The sequence below is a fragment of the Balaenoptera musculus genome, chromosome 7 (assembly GCF_009873245.2).
Source record: "Balaenoptera musculus isolate JJ_BM4_2016_0621 chromosome 7, mBalMus1.pri.v3, whole genome shotgun sequence".
Lineage (NCBI taxonomy): Eukaryota > Metazoa > Chordata > Mammalia > Artiodactyla > Balaenopteridae > Balaenoptera > Balaenoptera musculus.
Genome location: NC_045791.1, coordinates 67,256,105 through 67,268,131, shown reverse-complemented (window position 1 = coordinate 67,268,131; position 12,027 = coordinate 67,256,105). Strand labels below are relative to the sequence as shown.

General features: G+C 34.9%; 1 protein-coding gene across 12 annotated transcripts in view; it reads right to left on the bottom strand.

The window, feature by feature from the left end:
• GULP1 (GULP PTB domain containing engulfment adaptor 1) overlaps positions 1-12,027 on the bottom strand; it is a 259,003-nt gene that overhangs the window by 168,814 nt on the left and 78,162 nt on the right. For 10 of the 12 annotated variants that reach the window (XM_036858996.1, XM_036859003.1, XM_036858995.1 and 7 more), the window contains exon 2: positions 7,619-7,745. The exons of 1 other annotated variant lie outside the window; for it this stretch is intronic. The gene's annotated coding sequence lies outside the window, so the exon portion shown is untranslated. Of the gene's footprint in view, positions 1-7,618; positions 7,746-9,097; positions 9,217-12,027 lie in introns of those variants that run through there. One more of the 12 variants, XM_036858994.1, reaches the window with a different exon arrangement.

Sequence of the window (12,027 nt, the reverse complement as noted above, 5' to 3'; positions counted from 1 at the left end):
TTGTTTAATATTCTGAAACTGGGTGGAAAAAAACAGAAGAACATGCAAATATGTTCTGTTCTCACAGCACGACCCTTGATATGTAAAGTAGATTTAATAGTAAAGCTCTAATTTTGCATTCCAGAAACCTAAATACCACTTCAGTCTTACAAAATTAGTAAAATCTTCACAGGAATGTTATGTCTAATCACCTTACATAAGGCAACCTGGCATTACTGATAACTTACATAAAAGGATCAATTTCTGTGTTCTTTAAATTGCTCATTCACTGACATGGTTTTCAAAATCAAGTGAAAAATGCTTTCAATCCAAATGTATTTCCTATTTTATGTCCAAAAGTAGAAGTTTTTCCCCGGATTTATCCAATGGCTACTTAACCCAACTGAGGATGTGCAATCCATGTCCCCATATATATTTCAAGATATTTTATGAAATTCCTGGCTCAGGTGGTATAATTCTTTATTCACTCACAAGTCTTTTTTCCTCCTAGGTCAAAAGATACCCAATTCCTTGAAATCAACTACTTATTTTTAAAAACATTGTGCTATGAAAATCTTATTTCCGGTATATTTTATGTGCTAAGATTTACCAAAAAGTGCTTTTTTCCCCCTCGTTATAAAAGTAGTATATGCTCATTGGACCCACTATATTTTAAAAATGTTAGAAAGAATAAAATTAAAGTCACCTAGGAATAACCACTGCTAACATTTAGATGCATTTACTTTTAGTGTTTAATATTAAAGGTTGCCAGGTATACAGAGTGTTGAGATCTTACTGTACATACAGCTGTGTGTCCCAGTTTCACTTTTTTCACTTTCTTTCTTTTTGCATTTTATAATGGTTATTCCCTCAGTGGCACCCCACTACATTCAGGATAATGTCAAACTCCTTACACGTTCCCTTATCATCTGTCCCATTTCACCTCTTCACCATCCTTTCTCCTCTCCACCTCTTGCCAGCCCCGTCTACTCTTTGCTCCAGCTGAACTGAACTATTGCTACTTTCAGTTCTTCCAATGAACTATGCTTCCTCAAAAATGCTGGGAGGGTCCATTATACATCCCTTTCCTTCTGCTGAACACCCACCGTCAGTTAGACATTTCCTTCAGGTGGGCTTCTCTAACATACCCCGCGTATAGGCCCAGGGACCCTGCTAGGAATACCAACAGTATCATGTACCCTCCCTATAGTGGGTTAAACACCATCTCCCCAAAATTCATGTTCCCTCAGAACCTCAGCGTGTGACCTTATTTGGAAATAAGGTCTTTATAGATGTAATTAGTTCCGGATCTTGAGGTAAAATCATTCCAGATTTAGGATAGGCCCTAAATCCAATGACTGGTATTTTTAGAAGAAGAAGAGAGGACACCCCCAGAGACACACAGGGAAGAAGGCCACGTGAAGATGGAGCCAGAGATTGGAGTTAGGCTGCCACCCGCCAAGAAAGACCATCAGCCACCAGAAGCTGAAAGAAACAAGCAGGATCCTCCCCTAGAGTCTTTGGAGGACACGTGACCCTGCTGACACTTAGGTTTCAGACTTCTAGCTTCTAGAATTTTTGTTGTTTAAGGCCACCCAGTTTGTGGCTCTTTGTTACTGTAGCCCTAGGAAACTAATACAGCTCCCATTCTAGACTTCCTGCAATATATTAATTGTTGCACATACTTCAATTGTCACTAGACTATAAGCTCTGTGCAAAGCCGTGACTAATTCTATTGTTTATAGTTTTATTTTCATTGCTTAGGACAGCACTTGGCACATGACAGACAATAAACATATGTATGAAAAAAGAACAAATAAATTTTTGAAACCTGAGCAACACTATTATTTAATCTATGTTGATTTTACTGGTGAAATCTTTATTATTTGAGCTTTTTGCCACTAGAGTTTGATGGCTTTCGAATGACAGTTCCGAAGAAAGGTTTTAGAAACATCTACTGTTTTTACTTACCCTCCATAGACTTCCCAACCTGGTCCCAAAACGTTGAAATTCCTTTGGGGAACCTACCTTCTCCACATGCTGGCAGTCTCGGGAGAATTGTTAATCAAGTGCCATGGTTCCTGGCTGAGGACCAATGAGTGAGACCCAGCCATGCACGCTGGCTTTGTGAATGTGTGAGGAATAGCATTAAACCCCAGTATTGGTCCAGATTTAGCTCCATGGCAGTACGCTTCACAGTCTCTCTCCACTTGCTGCTTTCTCGATCCCCGGAAACGCTCTGGCTCCTGTCTTTCCTGAGAACTGTTTTTCTGATTACCCTCTGATTCTATGAGCTGCCTCATATCCTTTCAACAAAATGCTTTTTTTGCTTAAAGTACTCAGAACTAGTTTATGTTACTTGCAAACTAAGAACTGTAATTGATAGACTCTTCAAATGTAGATGTGATTACTACATAACAGATTGCTTGTATAAATAGGTTTTGACCATCACAGATAGTCACTTGATCAAAAAGTTTCCAGTTTAGATTGTCAGGCCACTGAGCTGATGAACTATGCAATTCAAAACTCACGATTTACCAATTTCCTTCTCTCTTCATTCAGTGCACATAATTATGCAAATCCTATTCTTTTCCCTCATTTATTTCTGTCTTCATTTGTAAAAAATATCCTTTTTAAAGATTTTTTTATTTTTCACTAAACTAAATTTTCTCAATGTAAAATCATGCTCTAAAAGCAAAGTAAATCATTTTATAAAGAATGTTACCTCTTAGGAAACCTTTGGAGGTCAATAAAAAACCCAGAATGTTACCTCTAAATAATTGAAGGCTTTGATATAATACATAATACCCTCATAGCATGAAGAATTAGTTTACACTAAAAAGCCCATGGTTTACCACTTTGCAACATAGAGACTAACATACTTGATAAAAAACTACTTTCCCAGTTTTCACTATTTCATTCAAATAGCAATTAATTTATGAATAAACCATTCATTACAATTACATATTGCACTAATATTCAAAACATTTTTCCCTTTAAATCTCTTCGTTAAATGAAAATTAATGTTAACATTATACAGATAAAGATTAATTTGAATATCATTAATTATTAGAATAGAAGTTTGGTTTACACATACAGATGTACTGAATGTAAATTTTTAATGTACAACCAAAGGTCAGGGAAAGCAAAATGTCTTTCTTCAATCTCTTCGAATGGCTTAAAGATTATTTCCTTTGGAATTTAAATGCTGATCAAGCAGAATACATCTCCTGAATAGGATTTGAATTTGCTCTCCACTGAGGGATTTCCCTAGAGGCTCTCTTTGGACAAGAGTGCCATTAGTCTTACTTACTACAACCAAAGGGGGCAAAAGAAATGATACTTCTATTTCCTTTCTGCTACTTTCTTAACACTGCATCACATTTTTGTTATCTATTTATTCTACTCCTCACTATCTTGAACAACTAACTGCATCATTACATACACTTCCCGCCTAATATATTGTAATGTCTGTGAAGAGATGTACCTTTTAACACTCCTAAAAGCTTAAAAACACATCATAGCCTCATTCAAATCTAAACTTCACTTAGAACTTTCTCTTTTTGTCACACGTTCTTGACCTTCTACTTCTTCTTCTTCTACTTCTGAACATACCTTTGCCTTTATCCTACACTTAAACTATCTAGTCTTGCTCCATCACTAGTCCATAGTTTTCCTTTCTCTTTCATTTGTTTCCGTCTTAGATGAGTCTGTACATTTAGCCCTTTTACTGATGTTTCAGGCCTCTTCTCCTCTCTTCATCCTTCATCTCTTTCATCTTTAACTTTAGTTTACAACAGATGAAAACCTATTCTGTGTTGGCCATTATATTAGACATTCTGCTGGGTGCTTTGGATATAAAAACAAACACCTATCTGACTCCTGGAAAAAGAGAATCCCAGACAAAGGCAAGCAAAACTAAAGAACATAATATATCTGGAAAGTTTTATACAATTTTATAGATCTATATTAAGGAATGATTAAAGATACAGTTTGGATTTTAGGAAGTCAAGAGCTAGATCACAAACTAGAACTTTCTCTTGAGAATGTTAATAATAATGGGAATTACATAACTCCATTTGAGTTTTCAAAAGTCATTTTGCAGGGAAAGGTTTGAAGGAAAAAAAGCTCACAAACAGACCATTTAGGGGCTATATTGCTACTTCTAGAAAGACATAATAGAAGCCCGCAAACAGTAGGAGAGAGATTGAAAAGAAAGGGATAGATGATAAAAATTTAAGAAACAGAATGCAAAAGACTGGTTAATCAATTAAGGGCTATGAATATTAAGAAAAAAAGTAGAAATTCAAATTAACTCTAAGTTTTCCAATTTGACTATCCAAAATGAGCAGTAATTCTAATCAGAGAGGTGGGAAATACAGAGAAAGATCATGATTTTTAAGAATGTGAGATAATGAGTCTAATGTCTGGCCTGTAGAGTTTGGTCCATCTACACAGATGTGTCAAACAAAGATCAAGCAAATGGAGGCATTCAGAAATCTGATAGAATAGACAGACTCTCAGATGGCTTCCAAAGATCTCTGCCTCCTGATATTCATACCCTTTTGTGACCCCCTCCTCTTAGATGCTGGCTGGACCTAGGACTCATTCTAAAATATAGAAGACTGCAGAAGGGGTGGTATATTAGTTTCTTGTGGCTTCCATAACAAACTACCACAAACTGGGTGACTTAAAACAATAGAAGTTTATTCTCTCATAGCTTTGGAGGCCGGAAGTTTGAAATCAAGGTGTCAGAAAGACTACACTTCCTCTGAAGGCTCTAAGGGAGATTTTATTCCTGCCTTTTCAGGGCCTGGTGGCACCAGCTGATCCTTGACTTGTGGTTGCATCACACCAGTCCTTGCCCCGTCCTCACAGGAACTTCTCCTTTGTGTATGCCTCATAAGGACACATGTTACTGGATTTAAGGCTCATCTAGTTAATCCAGGATGTTCGCACTCAAGATCCTTAATTTAATTACATCTACCTTTGTAAGTCTTTACTCTTTTTCCAAATAATGTCACATTCACAAGAAACACAGGTTAGGACTTGAACATATCTATTTGGAGGCCATCATTCAACTCACCACAAATGGGATGACACTTCCTAGATTTGATTATAAAGGAATGTGGTTTCCGTAATGGGTGAGGCAGCCCTATAGAGAGAGGCCTTCCATGGCTGAGTCTGGAAGTGGACCCTTCAGCCCTAGTTGAGCTCTGAAAGGACTGCAGCTGCAGTGGGCAGCTTGACTGCAACATCACAAGGGACCTACAGCCAGAAGCATCACCTGAGCTGTACCCAGATTTGTAGCCCACAGAAAACTGTGAGATAATATATAAGCACTGTTTTAAGTGGCTAAGTTTTGAAGTGATTTATCATAGAGCAATAGAAAACTAATATGGAACTCATAAAAACATCTAGACTAGGACAGCAATGATTAAAACAAGCCATGGAAATGGATTAAATTTTGCATTTAAGAAATATTTGTGGAGTATCTATGAAACCAACATTGTGGTGAGTTTTATTTAGATTTCAATTTATATCTGTAATGATAAATGACGACCCAATCCTCAAGAATCATAGTCTCAGGAAATGATAGACAAAACCACAATGCATGATATGACCCAGGAATGTAAACAGTGTTAAGGTACATAATATAAGGGAGAAAGACCTGGTCCTGGTTCCAAAAATCAGGAAAGACTTTCTGGAGAAGTTGAATTCTTAACTTCCACAAACTTATCTACTTATAACTATGTGTTAACAAAGTTCCCTTTCCTTCCAACAATGCAAAATTTAAGGCACCCCTAAGTGGTAAGGACAATTTTCCTGTCCATTACACTAAGACGTCTATAATAAATTTATTTAAGCTCTTAGGGCAAGAACATATATCCACTTTTGTGATTGCTGGAAAGGCTAAAGCTAAATTATATATACAGTGGCTACGAATAAAATCAGGTCTTTATTTCATATGTTTTGTTCGATGTAACTTATTTTTACTCTTATCATATTTGTACTTTTAAGGAAACTCATACCACTTTTCATAGTAAATAAATGGATTCTCAATTACGTAAGGAATTGCAATGAAATTTCAAAATGCTATGAGTGCTCCAGCAAATGTATGAGCAAACAGCAGTGAGAGAACAAAGCAAAACTAAACCTATTATTCTACCATGACAAAAATCCTACTTTTGCTGGTTTTTTCCCCATATCTGTAATGCCACCAACATGCCACTCTTGCCTAAGATAAAAGACCCTCTCCTTAACCTCCCACCACTTCTACCACTGCTTTGTTTTTCATTTACACTACTTTCGTCCTAAAGTTTCATTGATTCCTGTTTGAATTCTTGCAAAGTTTAGAAACACTGCTTCTAGTGTAACCTTGATCAGACTCGATGTCTTTGGGAAAATCACCTCAGTTGATAACCCAGTACCTGCATCTCAATATAACTAGTTACCAGTTAATCTTACCTTGAATATGATTCAATTGTTACGCTGTCATGGTGTATTATATTCCTTTGTTTGCCACGCATGTCTCACCCACTATACTATAAGAGCCTCAAGAGTGAGGATTATGTCTTTTTCATCTTTTTTTCTACAGTTCCTACCATAGTGCCTGGCAAATAGCAAGTGTTTAAACAGCTGTTGATAAAAATAAAACAGAAAAGCCTACAAATTATTCCCCCTCCTTTTGGGTTTGCTCTCTCTTCATTAGTCTAACACACAAATCACTTCCAGATTAAGCTGCTTAGAATAAAACATGGATCACCTTATTCCCCTGCAACTGTCCCTCATCACATAATGATGAAATATAAATGCCATAATAGTATAGGAATCCAAATCACAAGAACCTATTTGCCACTACTCTGCTATATCTACCCTATGCTTCCAATTTCCCGAATATCCCCTGGCTTTCTCAGCTCTGTATCTTTACTCCAATTGGCCGTCCATTTAAATGTTCACCTGCCCAAGTGACTAGGTTTGTTAGGGAAACTCGGTTTTGTTAGGGAAAATTTTTGAATGAAAAAAATATAAGTCAATGGGTCTATAACTCATTATCACCTTCTGGAGGTAAATTCAGCAATAAGAATAAAAAACTTTTAAAATATTATAGCCATTGAGCCAGTGATGCTAATTTTAGGAACATTTAGCATGCAAAATGAGCACTATATATATGTATGTATATATAAATATATATATATATATATAAATTTATCCATAAGGATATTCTCCGAGTAATAAACCCAACCTAAAAAATTTTTTAATCATTTATGTTTATATTAACAGATAACAATGAAAAATATGAAGCATTAATTCATATTCTCAAATAGAACAAAATAGATTTGTTATAAAAATAATAAAGAAATTCAACAAAGAATACGTATATTAGCCTAATGTTGTTTAAAGGAAAAAAACAACAAAACAAAAATCAAATGCTATAGAACAAACAGGTAATAGAAGTTGTTTTTAGAAAACAGACTCATTCACGATTTCAATTTTATTTTGCTTTTATGTATTTTACTATTTCATATAATAAAACTATCTTTTTAAATAATCAGTACAAAGTAAAAACTTTTTTGTAGCTTCAAATCTTTTTTCCAAATGGTATTAAGTATATAAACAAGCAATCACTTATTCTTACCTGGGTAGGTATGTTCAAATATAGTTGAAGGAATATGCAGACACTTGACTTTCAATCATACAGTTCCCATCTGAACTTGCCTTCAATTACTTTCTCTCTTGTGTATATCAGATGAAATTACACATAACTAAAAATAAAATTAAAATTGGACTCAGTAGAATTAATCAATAATTATATTTATGTGTATTTTAATTTAGATATTACAATGCATATTCTAAAATTCCAATTACGTTTCTTGTGAAAGTTCAAGAAAGCTACCCAGTAACAGGAAAACAATGGTAAAGCATGTCATTTTTTTGAAAAGGTAGAGTAACAGATTGTTAGATAAGGGCAAATAGTAGGATTGCTAGATAATAAGTTAAATGTTTTAACTCATGGATATGTTACTGTTAAAGAACAGTGATAGCTGGTTGACCATATACCCCCTTTCTCCCTCAGGCTGTACGACAACTAGGCCCAGCTGTCTCCTTCACTTATTAGCTAATTAGACTAACCAAGCGCATACTCTGTCCCGGATTAAGAAGGTGAAACAGAATTTTAGAAAGCACTGATCTATGTTAACTTTCATTCCACTTCACCTGCTACGGAGAAACATTTAGGTAGCTCACGCTTCTATTTATTCTCATGCTGTTAACTAGAACAGACACAGCGGCTAGTTAAGATTCTTACATTTTTATCCCAACACACAAAAGGAAAAAGTCCTTCCAGATGCAACAGCACAAATTATGCCTTCCCTTAATTCCATCATTTCAAATGGACCTCTGACATAAATTCAATAGCAGCCAAAAAAATTCATAGTATTTCTTCTTGCCAAAACAGCAAAAATATGCTTTTTTTTTTTTGAGAGGGAGGAGGAACACAAGTACAAAAACATATCTAACTCTTTTGTTGTGTCTCCCTCCATAACTCTGATACAGACCATTGGTAAAGCCAGACCTGTATTCTTGACTTTCTCAAATTATAGACTAAAGCCGGATCTCAAATACTTTATTTCTGACTCTTTGTTTGTATCTGAGCCATCTGAATATTCTGAAACTATCTGTTTCTAACTTAGCCACAATTTTCTTTAGAAGCCTGTTTATCTATTTGTTCACCATATTCTTTTTCATTTTCTATCATAACTTTAGAGATAAAGAAAGAAGGGATCTTAGTTTAGGAGGCCCCAGAGGCACATAATTCAAGTAAAAAAAGCTTATTTGGGAGATGCCAAGGGAGTGGGATTATAGGCAGATCATCAATAGCATCTAGCAGAGAAAGCAACGATTGTAAAATCTGAATTAAAATATGAGCAGGGTATATTTTAAGGCCATTTATAGATACTTTATAATGTTAGTGAAAAAAATGTTTATCTACCCAATGATGCTGTTATTTATTAAATCATATGCATGGTATTCTCTTAGCATTGACTCCTAGGGTATATATAAATGGTACAATTCATCTTATCTTTCCTCAAAATGTAAAGGCTGCATTATCACCTACTTCCAGCTTTAGAAATAGATCTGTTCATCCTGGACAGGAAATTTCAAACATGGCACAGCTAAAAGGTAGCCATGAAACTGTGCCATGATTTCCAAAGTGATTAACCAGATCATTTTTTCTCTTTTGTCTGCTTGGGGAAGGGGGAGAAAAAAGGAGACAAAATTAGTTCTTTTTTAGCGTAATGGTTATTTCCTTATTTATTTTGTGCAAATGTTGGTCTAATGGAATGAAATAAGAAAGAAATCACCCAAGATAACATAAGTAACTTTGTTTAAAAAGAAAACTGCTAAAAAAAAATCCCATTCCAAACAGTATAGCAAAGTAAATGTTTTCCTTAAAATGGTTAACTCAACTTATACCCACAGCTTTTATTTCTATCTCAGATTGACTGAAATCCATTCTTACTGTGGAAAATACTTTTCAACCTAGAATATTTTATGCAATGTGACAGCATAAAGAAGAGCACAAAAATACCCACACCAAAAAACAAGAATGAACTTGTGCCTACTTCTATCTTTCTTCTTGCAGGAAAGTGACATATACTGTGAAGTGGATGTATTATTCCACTGTCTGATATGATTAGATTTGTTCATTTAAAGAGCACTTTAAATATTCTTGCAAAAAATTAGATATGCTTATGAGCTGCTCTTTTGAACATATTTTTATTTTAAAATATAAAATCTTGATTTCCAATGTGAATGATTCTTAAAATTTTAGTATGAACATAACACACTCAATTTTATACTGTTTTGCCACCATTTATTACATATTATGAAATTTGAAGAGGTACATGAAATTAAATGAAGCCAACCGTTTCTTTACCAAAACCTTCATTTTTTTCCAACAGTATTAGTTTAAGAAAACCATTATGAACATTGCAATATGACTAGATGCCTCTATCTGTTAATGCAACACTTGTATCTTTAAATATTCCACACACAACAAAACCAACCTAAACAAACAAGCCAGGTTTAAAGGTATTTTTACTTGTCTTCTTCCTTAAGAAGATGGAACCTGTGAACCACCAGTTTAGAAGTTGTCCAATGAAGAAATTGGTTGGCAGAGGGAATATCATAAGCAAAGGTACAGTAATAAGAAAGAACATGCCACCTTTAAGGACAGGCAAGTGGTCAGGTATATATGATTTGAAAATAGAATGCTTATGAAACTATTTTATAAGAAATTTTTGCAGTAAGGTAAGGCCATATCAAGAAGCCTCCTGAATGCCATGCTAAAATTTGGATTTTATCCTAAAGGTGATGTGAGTATGATAAAACAGGAAAGTGGTGCAAGAAAATGTATTTTAGGTCGACCATGTGGTAAATGTAGCTCTGAAGAGACCGTGAAAGGGAGAAGGTGAGACAAGTAAATTGTTCCTTAGAAATTTGTGTATATTTGTTAAATGGCAATGCAAAATAGAAATAGACTCAAGGCATTCATATTTGTAAGACGTAAAAGGGGAATGGTGCTTGGGATTTAATTTAGGTAAGAAGAGAGCAAGACCAAGACAACCCTGACCCAGGCCTTTCCTATTCTCAGAGATGTCAGTCTGAACCAAGAATTGACATCATTCCTTTTTGTTCCATGTGCATTTTAAGTTCTCCACTCTCAAAATGGTAAAGAGAAAAGTGACACAGGCTGAGACATGACAAACTATTTCAGAATTAATATCAATTTTAAATTCACCAATTTGAAAACAAATTAAATCGAGTTCATTCCTCTACATTTGACATGAAACTTTTAGCAGTGCTTTGAAGCTGTCACCAGCAGGAAATTTTCCTAATTAGAAGTAGGAGAACAATTATCAAGTCATTCACTCTTTCTGCTGCAATCAGTGGAAAACCCAAGCAACTTTCTATGAAACTTTTAGCTATTATATTTTTCAGTATAAATAGGTTAAGGTAAAGTCTTTGTTCTTTTTAACATTAACTCTTCACAAACTCTGACCTCTCAAATATTTAGAGCCTTTTATGTAAAATACAGCATAGGCACTAAGATGAATTCGAAGTAGTGACAACTGGCCACAGACTAAAAATTTACTTGAGTTAATGAATGATGTATGGCAGAGTGAAATTCATACCAGGGTACAGTAACTTTTTAATGCAATGGGAATTTGAAGAGGAAAATACATCTGACTAGGGAAAAGAATGGAAATCTCAGCAATGTTTGGAGGAAAGAGGGGGGAAAAAGAAAAAGAAAGAGCAAGAAAGCCAGAGCAAAGCCAAGAGTGAGAGCTAAAGGAGGAAGCATTTCTCCTTCAATCAGTAATCAAAAGTTCTGGGATTTAGTCTTATTGAGTCAATAAGGTCACACACACACACACACACATACACATCCCTAATCAATCACTGGGGGTATAGAATCACTGATGGGCTTAGGCCATTCGAGATACCAATAAGGTCAGTTCTCCTTAGCCACATGGCTACTACACATGATGAAAGATGAGTTCCACCAAGGAAAAGCTGGTCTATTATAAACACAGGGGTAGGGAAATTAACAAATAAACGCTTAACTATATATTACATAAATGTAGAAAGAAATAAATGAGATAATCCACAGTGCCCAGCACATTAAAAAAAAAAAGGACCTAGTAATTCAAGACAATTATTTTTACTTATGATGAATTGTTCAAAAGTTCCACACTTTCATACTATAAATAGAACTGCAATACATATCTTCATACATAAATATTTGTGCTCATCTCACGTTATTCCTTTATTATGGCTTCCTAGAAGTTAAATTACTAGGTGAAAAAGTATTTGATCTTTGAAGTATTTTCTTACATACCACCAAGACGCTTTCTAGAAAGATATACCAAAATAGACTTCCCACCAATGGCAGATGATAATGTTAATTTCAAATCACCCTTTCCAGCAATGACTTTTTTTCTCATCTTTTGACAATTTGATTGTCAAAAAATTGTCTTTTTC